Below are 16,848 nucleotides of genomic sequence, written 5' to 3'. Positions count from 1 at the left end.
AAACTGTTTGCTTTTGAATGGGAAAATCCACAAACTGGGCGAAAGATGCAGCTGACATGGACTAGATTACCCCAAGGATTTAAAAACAGTCCAACTATTTTTGGAAATCAATTAGCAAAGGAACTTGAAATCTGGAAACAGGATAAATCAAGGCCTGGACATTTACTCCTACAGTATGTGGATGACATACTGATTGCTACAGAAGAAAGACTTACCTGTATACAGGTGACTATTGACCTCTTAAATTTTCTGGGACTAAATGGATACAAAGTGTCCAGGAAGAAAGCCCAGATAGCCTGCCAGACAGTGATATATCTAGGCTTTGAGATTTCAAAAGGACAATGGCAATTAGGAAGAAATCGCAAAGAAGCTATTTGCAGTATACCTGAGCCGAGAAATATTCATGAACTCAGAGCATTTCTGGGAATGGCTGGGTGGTGTCGCCTTTGGATTATGAACTATGGGCTAATAGCTAAACCACTGTACGAGGCCCAAAAGAACTCTCCCTTTCTATGGGGCCCACAACAGCAAAAGACTTTTGTAGAACTGAAACGTACCTTAATGTCTGCACCTGCCTTGGGACTGCCGGATCTAACCAAAGATTTCCAGCTGTTTGTTCATGAAAGGCAACACCTGGCACTGGGAGTACTAACCCAGAGGATAGGAAGCTGGAAACGACCAGTCGGATATTTCTCTAAACAACTGGACACAGTGAGTAAAGGGTGGCCAAACTGCCTTCGAGCAGTGGCTGCAACAGTGATGCTCATACAAGAAGCTCGGAAATTGACTTTGGGAAGAACAATAACAGTCTGTGTTCCACACATGGTGATAACTGTCCTAGAACAGAAGGGGGGACATTGGCTGTCCCCCAGCCGAATGATGAAATACCAGGTGGTATTGACTGAACAGGATGATGTGATTCTAAAGACAACTAACCTGGTAAATCCTGCAGTGTTTTTAAGTTCCATACAGGAAGAAGGATGACTGGAACATGATTGCTTGGCTACTATCGAGTATGTTTATTCCAGTCGTGAAGATCTGAAGGATGTGCCGTTGGAGAGACCAGATTGGGAACTGTATACTGATGGAAGCAGCTTTACGGAACAAGGAGTCCAATACGCCGGATATGCGGTAACAATAGAGACTACAGTTATAGAAGCAGGAGCATCGGCGAGTACCACATCAGCCCAAAAGGCAGAACTCATCGCTTTAATTCGAGCCTTAGAATTAAGCAAAGACAAGAGAGTAAATATCTGGACTGATTCAAAATATGCCTTTGGGGTAGTGCATGTCCATGGAGCTTTGTGGAAAGAGAGGGGGTTATTGTCCTCTCAAGGATCAAACATTAAGCATCAAACAGAAATTTTACAATTATTGCAAGCAGTTCAAAAACCAGATCAAGTAGCAATCATGCACTGTAAAGCACATCAGATTGGAAATACAAAAATAATAATTGGAAATAATTTAGCTGATAAAACAGCAAAGAAGGTAGCAAAGAGACAAACATTGCAAATGGCAATAATTCCTTCTAAAACAGTAACCCTTCCTAGGGAAAAACTGAGATATTCAGAGGAAGATGACAAATTGGGTCAGTTATTAAGTGCTAAGAAAACTTACCTGGATGGCGGATAACTCCTAATGGACAAGTAGTAATTCCACCTCTTGGGATGAGAGAGATAATTCAAACAAGACATCAAGAATGTCACTGGGGAGCAGAAGCCTTAGTAACATCTTTACGAGAACAAATAATATCAGTTAAGATGTTGGGAATAGCTAAAATGGTAACTGCAAAGTGTGAAGTATGTTTGAAAAATAATCCAGTGATTAAGAAAAAGGTTCAAATGGGTAGACTGAAATCTGGTACAGAACCTGGAGATTATTGGCAAGTAGATTTTTCAGAGATACCTAGACAAAATGGGTACCGGTACATCCTGGTAAGGGTTGATACTTTTACAGGATGGCCAGAAGCCCTTCCCTGTCGCACCACACAAGCAAAAAGAGGTTGTGAAGTGGTTATTACAATAAATAATTCCGAGATTTGGAGTTCCTATTGGAATTTCCTCTGACAGAGGTCCACACTTTGTTGCTGAAGTAGTCCAAAGTGTTAGCAAAGTGTTGGGTATTAATTGGGATTTGCATGCGTCTTGGAGACCACAATTTAGTGGAAAAGTGGAGAGGATGAATCAAACTTTGAAATGACAAATAAGTAAAATTTGTCAAGAAACCAGTCCAAAGTGGCCTCAGGCACTTTCATTAGCATTATTATGAATCAGGGTACAGCCAAAGAGTGGAACCTCAGTCAGTCCTTATGAAATATTATATGGAAAACCATATGAGTCTCTGGAACCAAATCTAAACATATATGTAAAAGGAAAACAAGATGTGTATAACTATTTGCTTTTTCTAAGGAAAACTTTGGCTGTGATTTGGAGTGTAGTAATTTGGAATAGACCTTTACCCCTGGAAAATGCAGTGCATGATTTCCAACCAGGAGACTATGTCTATGTGAAGACTTGGACCTCCGAAACTTTGCAGGAGCACTGGAGAGGACCCTTCCAGATACTGCTAACCACTTTTACAGCTATCAAAATTGCAGAATCGGATGCTTGGATACATTATACTCAAGTGAAGAAAGCACCGTAAAGAAGGCATCTACTCCGTGGAGGACTGTGGAACGTGACCCAGAGACTTAAAAATTGACTTTGGAACATGTCTAATTTTGCAGATCAAGTTATGATTGGTTTTTGGATTTTCTTTTGGTTGATAGTGTTGGTGGGATCATGGGATGACTTGGTGAATAGGAACAAAAGACAAATAGAAACAGAACAAGTGATTGACATTCCCAAACAAATGGCTGAGGAAAATTTGATGGTAGGATTAATTAAAGAATTTGCCAATTTACAAAACATCACGCAGATCACTGTTTGTTTACCTATACCAAGAGCAGTAGGTGAATCTATTCCATGGGGAATTTTAACCATGAATTTGACTAACCTGGAACATAAAAATGAGACCAATTATTGTGAACAGAGGCCAGTGACTCAATGGTATGAACAAGTGAAAGTCACTAGAAAACAATGGAAAACTCCAGGTAGTCTGGCAGATTGTGAAAAATTGTTAAATCATGTTTTTACCAAAATAGGGAGATTTAAGAATGTAGGATGGTGTTCTTATGATGAACAATTTAAAACCAATGTGAGCAGAAGTATCATGAAATGGAAGTGTAATAAAACTGGCCAAGGTACCCAATTAGTAGAACAATGGGACTCTATATGGTCTATGTCCATATTTTCCCATTTTCAGTATATAGCAAGAACTCCTTGGTGTTTTACATGGGATGGAAAAGTTTTTTCAGTATTACCCTGGGTAGATGATAGGTCAACTACATTGGGAGAGAAAGAAAATAAAATAGTGCCATGGTGGAAATGTGAAAAAGTGTATGATTGTAGTAATGCAGACTTAGTAATCCAAATAATTCCTCCGTTGGCTGCTGCTTTGAAATATGGTTGTTTTTGTCGAGGTATTAAGAATACTCTAAATTTAACCAGCGCTTTTACAGTCAGAAGAGGAACTTTGTTTAGTTGTAGAAAATCTACTATTCGAAGTCCAGGACATTTAGTTTGGGCATTAAGTGATGGAACCTGGACAACACACCTACCATTAGATGGTAAGGTGAAACAAATCACGTTAGGCATGCCAACATTGTGTCCAATCTGGAAGAAATCACCATTTAAAGGATCTCTAGAGAATTTAGAATTGAAACGAATAAAGAGATCAGGGATAAATAATGATGTTTGGAATGAACCATCTACAGGAGTGAAAATTGGCTGGGCACTGGAATCACTTTTAAATCCTATAGCTTCATATAGAAACAGAGCATGGCTCTATCATTTAACTGGTCAAGTGGAAAAATTAGCAAACGTTAACAAAAAGGGGTTTAAGGAATTGAATATATGTAATTACAGGCGACCTCCAGAATGACTTTACAAATAGAATGGCACTAGATATGCTCCTACTTAAAGAACATGGAGTATGTGGATATCTCAAGGATAAATTGGACCACTGTTGTATCCACATTCCAAATGTCACTCAGGATGTGGAACATGATCTAGGCCTATTGGGAAAAATTGAAAAAGAAACTGAAACAATTCAAAAGGATATGTCAGAAGAGTGGCTTGGGAAAATTTTTAACAAACTGGGATGGAATTTGAGCTCTTGGATACAATCTATAATTAAAACTTTGTTTCTGTTGCTAGTTGTCTTTTTGATGAGCATGCTAGTATATGCATGTCTGAAGAAACAGTTTACTAATAGAATTGCAGTGAATCGTATGATTATGAGAGAAGTACCAACCATTTCACCAAGATATGATCCATCACCAAAATATGTTGAAACAAAAGATATATGAATAATGTGAAAGTATTGAAATGATGATTTTCAACACTTTCAAAGGGGGGAAATGTTATCGATTTGTTAATAAGTTAAGATTGATTGATTATATTAGATTGATTGATTGATTTTATAAAATCATTTAATAGAATTAAAATATAGAGGAATAAGAAAATTTTTATGGAAAATTTACAGCTATATAGTAGAAGTAGTTATGACATCTTTTGTACGTCCTGTACCAAGGCTAGAAGAAGGGCCTGGAACTATTGTGGAAAAACTTAGGTAATAACTTTAGGGTTGAAAGGTTCCTTTGTACTTAACCAGTCTTCTTTACGTAGAGGTGCATTGAAATGTCAGAGGATGAGATTAATGGGAACTGGGGAGAGTCGACTGGAACAGCTTGTAGGTGCCTGCCAAGAAACTGTGAACTTTAGTAAAAGGTAATTCCGGCAGGGGGAGATCGCGACCACCGACTCATATACCACCTACCCAAATCGTACCCTAGACCCATTTCTAGACCTTTCTAAGCTTTACCGCGCAGAATCGGATATAGGAGGAGAGTATGTAAATGATTTATGGGAAATGTTATGATTATGCATGAATATTTAATGAATATGTATGAATAAGTTCTATATATGGAATCTGAGTTTGGGACCTGGGGTGCGTTGATCGTGAGAGGACTCGCTCACGCACCCGGCCGTCAATAAAGAAGTGTCTGCTTATCTACATCACATTGGTGTCGATAAGTTCTTCATTCCGAGATTTCGGTAACACCCCCTGAGTCTCCTCCTCTCCAGACTAAACAACCCCAGTTCCCTCATCCGTTCCTCATAAGACTTCCTCTCTAGACCCTTCACCAGCTTCATTGACCTTCTCTGGACACACTCCAGACCCTCAATGTCACTCTTGAAGTGAGAGGCCCAAAACTGAACACAGTATTTGAGGTGCGACCTCACCAGTGACAATTAAAGGAGGACAATCACTTCCCGATTCCTGCTGGCCATGCTATTTCTGATATAAGCCAGGATGGTATTGGCCTTCTTGGCCACCTGGGCACACTGCTGGCTCATGTTCAGCTGGCTGTCAACCAGCACCCCCAGGTTCTTTTCTGCCAGACAGCTTTCCAGCCACTCTTCCCCAAGCCTGTAGTGTTGCATGGGGTTGTTATGACCCAAGTGCAGGACCGAGCACTTCTCCTTGTTGAACCTCTTAGAATTGGCCTTGGACCATCAGTCCAGCCTTTCCAGACCCCTCTGTAGAGCCTTCCTTCCCTCAAGCAGATCAGCACTCCTGCCCAACTTGGTGTCATCTGCAAACTTACTGAAGGTGCACTCCATCCCCTTGTCCAGATCATTGATAAAGTTATTAAACAGGACTGGGCCCAATACTAAGCCCTGGGGAACACCACTAGTGACTGGCTGCCAGCTGGATGTAACTCCTTTCACTATCACTCTTTGGGTTGGGCCATCCAGCCAGTTTTTCACCCAGTGGAGTACACCTGTCCAAGCCATGAGCAGCCATTTTCTCCAGGAGAATGCTGTGGGAGATGGTATCAAAAGCTTTACTAAGTTCCAGGGACACAACATCCACAGCCTTTCCTTCATCCACTAAGTGGGTCACCTTGTCATAGAAGGAGATCAAGTTGGTCAAGCAGGACCTGCCTTTCATAAATCCATGCTGGCTGAGCCTGATCCCCTAGCTGTCCTGCACAAGCCACATGATGGCGCTCAGGATAATCTGCTCCATAACCTTCCCCAGTACAGAAGTCAGGCTGACAGGCCTGTAGTTTCCTGGATCCTCCTTCCTGCCCCTTCCTGCCTGATGCTTGACAGAGAAACCAGCAGCAGATAAAAATATGATATAAAGAGATTCTGACACAAAAATCTGATGGAGAAAGTTGATATGCCCTGTTTTGGGGGAGGAGAACAGGCCAGGACAGTGATGGGGGGGAGACAGTGATTCTTTTGAGAGTCTTGTTTTTCAATGTGCAGTCAAGAGTAATTTGAACAATTCAGTTTTCTGACTCTGAATCACTTCTTATCTCAATTAAAATAAATAATGAGTTTGCACAAGTAGACTTGACAATTTGAGACACGCCCAAATTTTCTCTGTAACTAGCACTTAATGACTGATACCCAATACTTGAACCTGGCACTGAGGGTGAAGTCAACACTTCAGCACTTTTTGTGAAAGTGACTGGAGGCTCACCAGAAGGATTCGGTGTTTTTTGTAGAATATTTGGAAATAACAAATATATGCAGATGGAAAGGCTTCCATTGGTTTTAAGAGCTCACAGATGCGTTCTTTACATTTCTGAAATGAATTCTTCTTCCTTCAACTCCACCTCACTCATGTTCGCCTCCTGCAAATACTCTAAATTCTTCAACTCTAGGAAATATTCCACAGAACAAAAGGTGCTTAAGCAAGATCTAGAGTTTGTGAGCAAAGCCAAATCTGAGTACACAGTCATGTGTATTTGTAGCAGCAGGGTCTGATTCTAAAAGTTGTATTTATCCAGCAAAGAGAAGAAACTTATTACATTAATAGTACATCCAACAAAATATCTCATTTCATTTAACATGCTTGCAAATAACTTACAGTTCAAGAACTAGTCAATTCAGTTGAGAAACCAAGGACCAGGTTAAAACAAATCACCCTGACAAAACCCATTGGGATTTTTTGTTTTGCATTCCATTTTGTGGTCATGGCACATGCAGGTGTAAATGCCTTCTTGATATGGCAATATGTCACACACCAGCCTATTTTGCCTATGAAATTTTGTGGTCATGGCTTTATGCACATATGCTTATTGAATATTGGTGGTCAGGTATGAACTCCAAGAGACTTTAGAGAAAAGGAAAAGCAGTCTTGCCATAACAGAACAGTTGCACAAGTTTTGTTCAGCTTATCAATCAGAAGGCCATGTGGTGACCTGACCTCTAAATCAAAAAATACATATAACATCTGCTGGCAGAAGCAACCTTAATGAGACTGAGTAGAGACCAGATAAAGCTGGATATATAGGAAGAAAATATAGATTTCTGACAAGGCAGTTTAGACTTTGGAGCATCACAGAAAGCAATGTAGTGGAATCTTTTTTGCTAGAGAAAGTAATAAAGGCTTTTTAGAGATAGATTGAACATCTTTCTAATTCATGTGTTTAATCAATCAGAAATTATGGAGCTCAATGAGACACCCAAGGAGGGACATTCTGTAGCATGTGCTATGTATGAGGTCCAAGTAAAGGGTCAAAACATGCCATCCAGAGTATTGGAGATGTGAGATTTTACCATTATAGTACTATTTTACATGTAAAGCCAAGGACTGGAGGTAAACAGCTATGTTACAGCCTCAACTTTACTTCTTTTCTTGTTAAATGTCTGCTTCTTGCCTACACTCTTAGAACCACCAAATTCTAGAAATGGGAACGGGAAGAAACATCGGCAGGTTATTCCCACATGGCAAGGGAGCAAGACTGTGTACAGCCTGTATAATGCATGCCAGATATTTGCCTGATTTGTTCTTAAAAATTTCCTGTAAAGGAGATCTCCATGTTCCTGAAAAGCCTATTCCAATGCTATGCTGTATTTGTAATTGGACTATTTTTTCTAACATTTAATCTAAATTTAATCCAAATTTAAGTGGTGAATTAGCCAATTACTTAATGTCCTACCCTTTGTGGAGAAGGGAAAAATTGATTTCTTGCTTTTTTAAAAATAATTTTTATGCATTTGCAAAGTGTTATCATTTTCTTTCTGTCTCTACAGAAAGGGGGAGGAGGGTCGCTCATGGAGAGGAGATAGAGAATTTGGGAGTGAAGTTAAGCCTGAGAAGAAGGTAGGGGTGGGGGGAAGTTTTTTTTTAATTTTTGTTTTAGTTCTCATAATCCTACTCTGAATTGAATGGTAATAAATTAAACTAATTTCCCCAAGTCAAGTCTGTTTTGCCTGTGACCGTAATTGGTGAATGATCTCTCCCTGTCCTTATCTCAACCCACAAGCTTTTCATTATATTCTCTCCCCTGTCCAGTTGAGGAGGGGAGTGATAGAGCAGCTTTGGTGGGCACCTGGCATTAAGCCAAGGTCAACTCACCACATTACCTCTCTTGTCTTATAACCAGCATTCCTGCTAATACATCTGAGTGACATTTGTCTTTTCTGCAAGAACACCACGTTGTTGTGAAGAGAGGCTTGAAAATGTGACTCAAGTGCTGGCTGAAGTTTCAGAATCCAAAAGGCACATAAAAAGAAGCAGGGGGCAATTCTGACTTAAAATCAGTGAACCTCTATAGCCTAGCCTTATTTGATTAGCACCAATGAGTGGGAAACTCCTGGCAAACTACAATTTTTTGCAAAATGAGACATAAATGAGCAAACACTGGAAAAGGCATTAAATCATAGAACACACTGATCACTTATCTGCAAAATGATATTAATTCTGTAAAGTATTTGAAGTACGTGAAGCCTTACTGAGGAAGCTCTGTTGCAATGCTGAGAAACTGGGGGAACCTTTCAGGACTGGGGAGTAGAGGGGGGCATGATGTGCAATTTATATGGTGTGCCAATTAATGCCATGCAAATTGGAGAGGTTCTAACGTAACTGTCTTTATAGGTTTACTAGATGCATTTTAAACTGTGGCCCTGTTAGCCATGGTTTTCACCAAACTGTGGGTTTTCTTTAATTTCCCAGGCCAAAGCATCATGCTCAATTACATCAGTCACCTCATGTACTCCTGTAACTGAGTTTAACACAATGTAGGATGTTAAATACAGCCAGAAGGGTAAAGACACTATTTACAAATATTTCTCTGCATTTGATGCTTTATAAATCCTATGTAACCCACTTTCTTTCAACAATAAATGATGACTAGAAAGACCTTCCTCAGCTCCCCTACCCAGAATCCTGACAGTCTGGGAAAATTTTTCCTTTAGGCCACTTGCCTATTTAAAGTGCAAGTCTAACTGATTTTACAAGGAAGAATGAAAGAGTGAGGGTGTCATTGTGTTTCAGTACCTTTATCAAGAGCTTGACTAGGACGTCATGGGCAATTTGCTGGTTAGCTTGATGAGATACCTCATGAGTGTTATGGTACAGAAGCTGTATAGGATATCTGGAGTGTCTAATGATCCACAGTTAAGAGAGAGGGTACATGTTAGGAAGAGAAGCAAGAGGACATAATATAATTGCTCCAACAAAAATTCATTCCCTTGAGGTCAAAAGGAAGAATCAGTTCTACACCTGCACACCCCTCTTTCTGGGGTAGGAGAGCTGTTATTCATACCAAAGTGTTTGTATTAAAGTACTATCTCTAGCAGCTGAGGCAGACACTTACGAGCTAGGTCCCAGAGAATATGCAGCAAAATGCAGTCCCTCTCACAGAGCAAATATACTCTGAATAAAGATTCAGGAAAAGTAATTGTGGTCATCAGATGCACTGAAATGACATGTGTTCTCTTACACCACGCAATCTGTGGCAGAGCCTGTTACCAAAATCTCGGAATGAAGAACTTATCGACACCAACGTGATGTAGATAAGCAGACACTTCTTTATTAACGACCAGGTGCGTGAGTGAGTCTTCTCACGATCAACGCACACTAAGTTTCAAAATCAGACACCATATAGAACTTATTCATACATATTCATTAAGTATTCATGCATAAACATAATATTACCTGAAAATTATTAACATATTCTCCTCCCATATCCGATTCTGCGCAGTAAAGGTTAGAAAGGTCCAGAAATGGGTCTGGGGTACGATTTAGGTAGGTGGTATATGAGTCGGTGGTCGCGATCTCCCCCTGCCGGAATTACCTTTTACTAAAGTTCACGGTTTCTTGGCAGGTAACTACAAGCTGTTCCAGTTGACTCTCCCCAGTTCCCATTAATCCTAATTCTGACATTTCAATACACTTTCTACATACGGAAGACCAGTTAACTACAAAGAAACCTTTAAAACCCTAAATTTATTACCTAAGTTTTAAACACTGATTCTAGCCCATTCTTCTGGCCTTGGTACAGGACTGTACAAAGGATTTCATAGCAGCTTTTACTGTGCAACTATAAGTTTCATTAAAATATATTTCTTATCCCTCTATATTTCTATTAAAAATGATTTTAAAAAATCAAATAAAGTCAATCTTAACTTATTAGCAAATCTATAACAAGCCCAGATCAGCCCATTCCCCATGAAGAGTTTGTGGCTAGTCCACATTATATTATCATGTAATATTGTATAAAATTAGGTTTTGTCTTAAAAGTCAACCTTTTCTAGCTAAGGATTGGCTCACAATATCTGTGTACTGTGAAGAAACATTCCCTTTCATGCTATTTCATATATTATTTCATACAATACTCCTATGGATCTGTTCCAGGCAAGTAAGTGGGAGCCACCAAGTGATGCTGGAGTTTTCTTCCACCCATGCAGGTGCAAACTGTTCTATGAAACAACAAGTCTTACAGATATTGCCCACTGATATGTTCATGTTTTTCCCCCAAAACATGTGCATGCTCATCACTCTAAGGTCAGAACATGGGAAAAGGAAATGGGAACACTGATAACTGACTGACATAAACTTTCTGTCTTGTTCTCTTTTGGTTCAGAAATATGAAACATCTGATCTGGACGAACCTAAGGCAGGTCCTTGGAGCATGTTACTAATTTTATTACAGTTGAGGAAACAAGCAGGAAGATTGAACTGTTTTAAAAGAATTAATTTCGTTCACATGTAAATTTTATGGGGGTTAAAGATTCAGGCTTCAACCTTCCCAACTATGCAGTAATAAGAATGTGGGGAAAAGACTTCCTCTCTTATCCCTCTTTTTTGTTTTGGTACTAATAAAAAGGTCCTTTCTTGCTCTTCTTGGGCATCTTTACCTTATATATAGTAGTATTGTTTCAAACTATACATACAAAACATAACAAAATAAATACAAACGTAACAAAAACAAATACATAACATTCAGCAAAAACTGAATGAGTCATCACTTGCCTATCCTGCACCTCACTCTGTAAAGAACTGTAATCTTAGAATAAATTTACTGTATGTTCAAAGATGAAAAAAGGAGGATGATTTTGGAGCCAAGTGAATTTGCATCAGGTGAATTGAATTTTAGAGCAAATTCTAGGTGATTTTTTGCAGCATGTTTTTCTGTGGCAGTAATGCATTCATTTAGGTTATGTTCTAGCAAACCTGAGATGCCAGGGCACAGGATCAGGCATGGTCCTGTCTTTGCAGTTTAGTTGTTAGCTTGTTCCCTGCCATGTGTTTGACCCACATCAGATAGATCAGGTGACTTTCAGACTCCATGTAAAAGATCCACATTGAGTTCTGCCCAAACAGATTTACTGGAGTCAGACATGCTAGTGCTGTGTTTGCATTAGTTAAACTGCATCACAGAAGAGGGAGAAGAAGGCTTCCTCCTCCTGAGAAATGCCCTGGTGAGGCTACATGTGAATCTTTCATCCTTCCAGATGGACAAAATGAAAGAGAAAAAGTAGCAAAACTTCCTTAATGGGCAGACATCCGGCATTGTTTTTTTTCTTTTTTCTATTAATTGAGCCTATTTTAGGGTACAGAATTTTGAGCCTGGACTTCCACTGCTGGAGTGCATGCTGCCCAATAGCCAAAAATTTTTGTTGCATTTGCAACACGTTTATTTCTCCTATTAAAGTTATATCCTAGATCTAGGATAGTCTCCAGTTTTCCAGATTGTGAACAGCACTCACAGGTTGGCCGTTGACCTCTGGCTGGACACAAAATGCATATTGCAGCTGGTACCATTATGCTTTGAATTTTACCCTTTGGTGTTTCTGACTTAGGGAATGCTACATGGGCACTGAATGCCAGGTAATGGGGCACCATGACTCAGCCCAGGGACTCAGGAAAGGGAGTGGGATTCTGCTTGCTGGTGAGCAGCTTGTGTGCCCGCTTCCCTTTCAAGCAGATCACTGTAAAGCCTCTCAAACAGGACACCTGAGAAAGAAGTGTCACTAGTTATGATCGAAAATGTTGGCCTTCCTGTTTAATACAAATCTGCTTAAAGGGGACACAACTCAACCTGAGGTCCACAAACCTCTGCTGCCAAATGCCTCCACTGGTGGTGGCAGCTGGCACCATCACTGGTGGTGGTAGCTGTCAGCTCTGTGCCAAGCCACAGACAGTCTTACTGAGGTTTGAATATAGTTGTCTGGGAATCCCTGAACTGTGGTCCTATTACAGACCTCGTAGACCTGCTCTTCTGAATTCTGATCCCATTTTCAATCACTGTGCAGCAATTATGACACCTCAGGCACAGTGCCTCCCTTGGAAAATAACTCAGACACTTTAATTCTCTATCTCAGTGTATTGAGTCTGGCTGAGCCTCATAGCAGCCCTCATAGTGCTGTGCTTTGTATGTAGCTAGAAAGGTGTTGATATTACACCAGTGTTTTGGCTGCTGTTGAGCAGTTCTTACACAGCATCAAGGCCGTCTCTCCAACATTCCTCTCCCTCACCCCCAAAAGCCAGTAGGCTGGGAGTGGGCAAGATCTTGGGAGGGGACATAGCTGACCTAAACTGACTAAAGGGATATTCCATTCCATATGACATCCGCTCAGATATAAAAGCTAAGAGAAAGGAGGAGGAAGGTGGGGGCATTCGTTATTATGACATTTGTCTTCTGGAGCAACCATTATGCATACTGAAGCCCTACTTCCCAGGAAGTGGCCAAACATCACCTGCTGATGGTAAATAGAGAATAACATCTTTTGTTTTCCTTTGCTTCCGCACACACAACATTTGCTATTGCTTTATTAAACTGCCTTTATCTTGACCCACAAGGTGTTTGGGGGTTTTTTCCCATCTTATTTTTCCCCCCCCCTACTGTTCTGCTGAGCGGGGGAGTGATAGAGCAGCTTGGTAGGCACCTGGTGTCCAGCCAAGGTCAACCACCACATCATTCCCCCATGATAACAATAAGGACAATCATATTGTGAAGACTCACCAGGGGCTAACACATGTATGCACACTATTTTGAGTGCATGCATCCTACTTGCACCCCATCCTGACTTGTTTGTCTCTTCTAGTTTTTTTTGGCTTGCAATGTCCCGAGTGAGGACTCACATACAGCACCTCATAAAATTAAGCCCTGCCTTAGGCTCTTAGTTCTGTACCAGCACAAACTTTAACAGCCACAGCTGAGAGGATTAATTGGAAGCACTCTTGAATCTTTTAAAGGAGGGTATGTGTTTTTTTAGAAGCAACAGGGTATAAAATACCAATCAATCCAAGATAGCAGTGGTTTATGCTTACACAGCAATATATATAAAGGGCCATCTGAGGTGTAAGGTAGAAAACCTGGCCTGATGCCTGCTCACTGCCATCAACCTGTACAGTAGGAGTGAGCCATAACATTTTGGACACTACAAAGCAAAATTAATTCAAGGGGCGGAAAAGTGACCATGGACATAGTATGATTCAAAGCAGGCAAGTGAGCTGCTGCATTAACTCTTTTTGAATGGAGTTTTCTGGAGGGACCCCTTATCATTTCCCTCAAGCACAAGAACTGAGTTTTTGCCAACTTTATCTGAGGAGGAAGAAGGGTGGGAGGAAAGCTTTCTTAACGGGAAAACCCCTCACCCTATTAAAGCTTTCTGTTGCCAGGGAAGTTCAGGGAAAATTCAGGAAAACTCCTTTTTATGTTCTTTATGATGTTTACTCTGTTGCACAGTGCCAAGACAGGGATGAGAAAGGTTACAGCATGATTCAGGGCTGCCAAAGCTGTATACTTAATAGGGTGACATAAATGGTGTGTTTCCCTTTGCCCTCTGTTGAGTGCTGTGGGGAAAATCTGTCCTAAATAACAAAATGAGAAGCCATGAGAGGGGCTGCTGGCTCTTGTCATTCAGTCAATTCAGTCATCCCCTGAGCCAAGCCCACGACTCTGACATGAAGTACATAGCTTATGTTTAATGAAAGGGCTGGTACAGCTTATCTCCATGTGCAAGGGACTTCTTTGTGAACTTGCTTGTTTTGAAAGATATGTGGCCCACTATGCTGGTATTGTTGGCTCTCACTTTAAGCACAGCCACAAGATTCATATAGGAGCTGTGTGATATGTTTGCCAAGGAAAGCTTCCCCCTTTCCTTCCCCAGTTAGGAATAAACTCAGCAGAAGGTCATCGAGGTCATAAGATCTGCCTGTTATTGCATTTTACAGGAAGAAAGATATGTTGTCTTAAGATCAGTTTATCAGCTGACTTTCCTGTGAAGAAGACAGAAGCTATTTTCCTGTGTATCACCACCCCATAATTCCCAAATGAACACACTCTGTTTGCATGTCTTGTCAGCTCAGCTGTGCACATTTCTGAAGCAGCCCAGTATTAAGTAAACAAATAAAAATGCCATTGTGAGACCTTGCAGAATCAACATCTCTTATCAAACTTCCCAATGGGAGGGGATAAATCTCTTCCTCAGGGCTGCCTGTCATCTCCCTCTCAGTGTCAATACACAATTAAATCCATTGTGGTGAAACAGACTCCACTGATGATTGTGGGGAGTTACTTACAAGGATGCTGAGAGCAGCAGAGACTAGCAGCATTCTCTGCTTTCAAGGTGGTTTCTTTTGAGCCTGCTGCTTCAAAAATCCATGAATATTAGGGTTTGTTGAGTTTGGATTTGTTGGGGTTGTCTTTTAAAGCCCTGGGTCTCTGCAGATTTTTTTTAATCAGCTCTGCCTTTTCTGTGCAAGTGAACAGGCAGCATGCAGAGCCGGGTCCCTCCCCATGGCCTCCTCTCCAAGGTCCCTGCTTTCGTAAGATTGTCAGCTGGGGAATGGTTGCCTGTTTCCTCTCTGTGCTCACTGAGACAAGTGCATTTCTGTGATGAGGAAGCTGCAGATGTTACAGATTCACTAAGGCATAGCTTATTAGCTAATGATTCTTAATTTCTGAAGGATTACACATATTGAATAACACCATTCATTGACAAACAGTTGAAGGGAATCATCCTGCCTCTGAAGTATTCACAATGGCAGTTTTAATTGATTATGTTCTCTTTTTATACATCTGTAAAGCTAAAACAATCCTCCAATGCTCCATGCATTTTAAGAGCACTGATTAACCTAGAAAGAAACAGCAAGAAACAGAGGAAGGGGCTGAAAACTAGGTCAGAGCAGACCCTATCACATTTGCAAGCCAATAAGAGTTTTGGTTTTGAGGCAGAATCAGGACTCACATCACTGTTCCTGCGGCATTTTAATTAACTGTGAGGTGAATCCCTCTTTCATAGTTTTCAGAGTTGGTGTCTGAAAATATTTCATATCCAGATCTTCATCCAGGTCCATGCCTGTAGTTTACAGTTACACAAAGTGAAGGAATAAGCTTAACATACAAGCTTTGGCATATTATTATGCATCAAGTACTTTAATGCATTTTGATCACCCTGCATTTAATATAAAATATATATTTGGAAGTATTACAGATCCACTATGCTTATTCTCAGACAATGTTGCCTTATTGAATTCTGGCAGCTGAATCTGTACTGGACCTTGTCAGTAGCTAACTGGACGATCCCTACACTACCTAAAAAACTGAACTCAGATAATTTTTGAGAAACATTTATAGAACCCTTCATGAATTTCAGAGTATAACCCTAAAACATGAAGATGGCATTTTATAATAGAAATAGTACATAAAAGTTCTGGCAGTACAAAAAAAAGAACTTGTGCTGTGCTGTTAATCTAGAAATTTGGAAAAGCCCTAGTCATATTGAATCTAAGAGGGAATTAGAATAAGGCTGGAATGGGGGGCAAAAGAAGAGGCAGAATCCTTCTGACATTTGTTGTTACACAAATGGGGTTTGGTTTGAACTCTTTAACTTGCTACTTCCCAGCCTACATCTAAGAAATGACCCTGTCTAGATTTCCACAAAGAATCTCAATCTTTTTCAATAAAAAGACATGGCAATTATTCTGTTGTCACTAGTTGAAAACTTTGCTTATTCCACTGGTGATGGTTTCTTTTGTTCTTATCTCATTTAATGAAAACTGAAAGTTTATGTATAAAGCTTACGGGTGTTTGTTCAGGTCATATGCCAAGGGGCCACTTGTTATTGTGGAAGTCATTGCACTGGGAAGAAATGGGCTTAATAATAGCACATTTTTCAAGCAGCAGTCTTTATTCAAAAGCATGAACAACTGAAGGAAACTGCAGGGCCTGAGGCAGGCATGTGGGCAATACAACAATTTTAACTTTACAATAACTCATTGCAACTATTTTCTTTGCAACCCTTCAGGAAAGTCCTAGGAAATCCAACAGGGACGGGGTGCTTTTGCTCTTTAAAGTAAAGAAAGTCCTAAAGAGATGTGTCGTCTTTGCACAAGGATTTTTTGATTCACTCCAAACACTGTAAAGCAGGGATCTAGTTCTTTAAGTCCACATAGGTATCATCAAAGTTGCATTAGGAATACAGATATTTTTTC

Source organism: Falco naumanni, chromosome W (genome assembly GCF_017639655.2).
Source record: "Falco naumanni isolate bFalNau1 chromosome W, bFalNau1.pat, whole genome shotgun sequence".
Classification (NCBI taxonomy): Eukaryota; Metazoa; Chordata; class Aves; order Falconiformes; family Falconidae; genus Falco; species Falco naumanni.
This window is presented reverse-complemented; position numbering follows the sequence as displayed.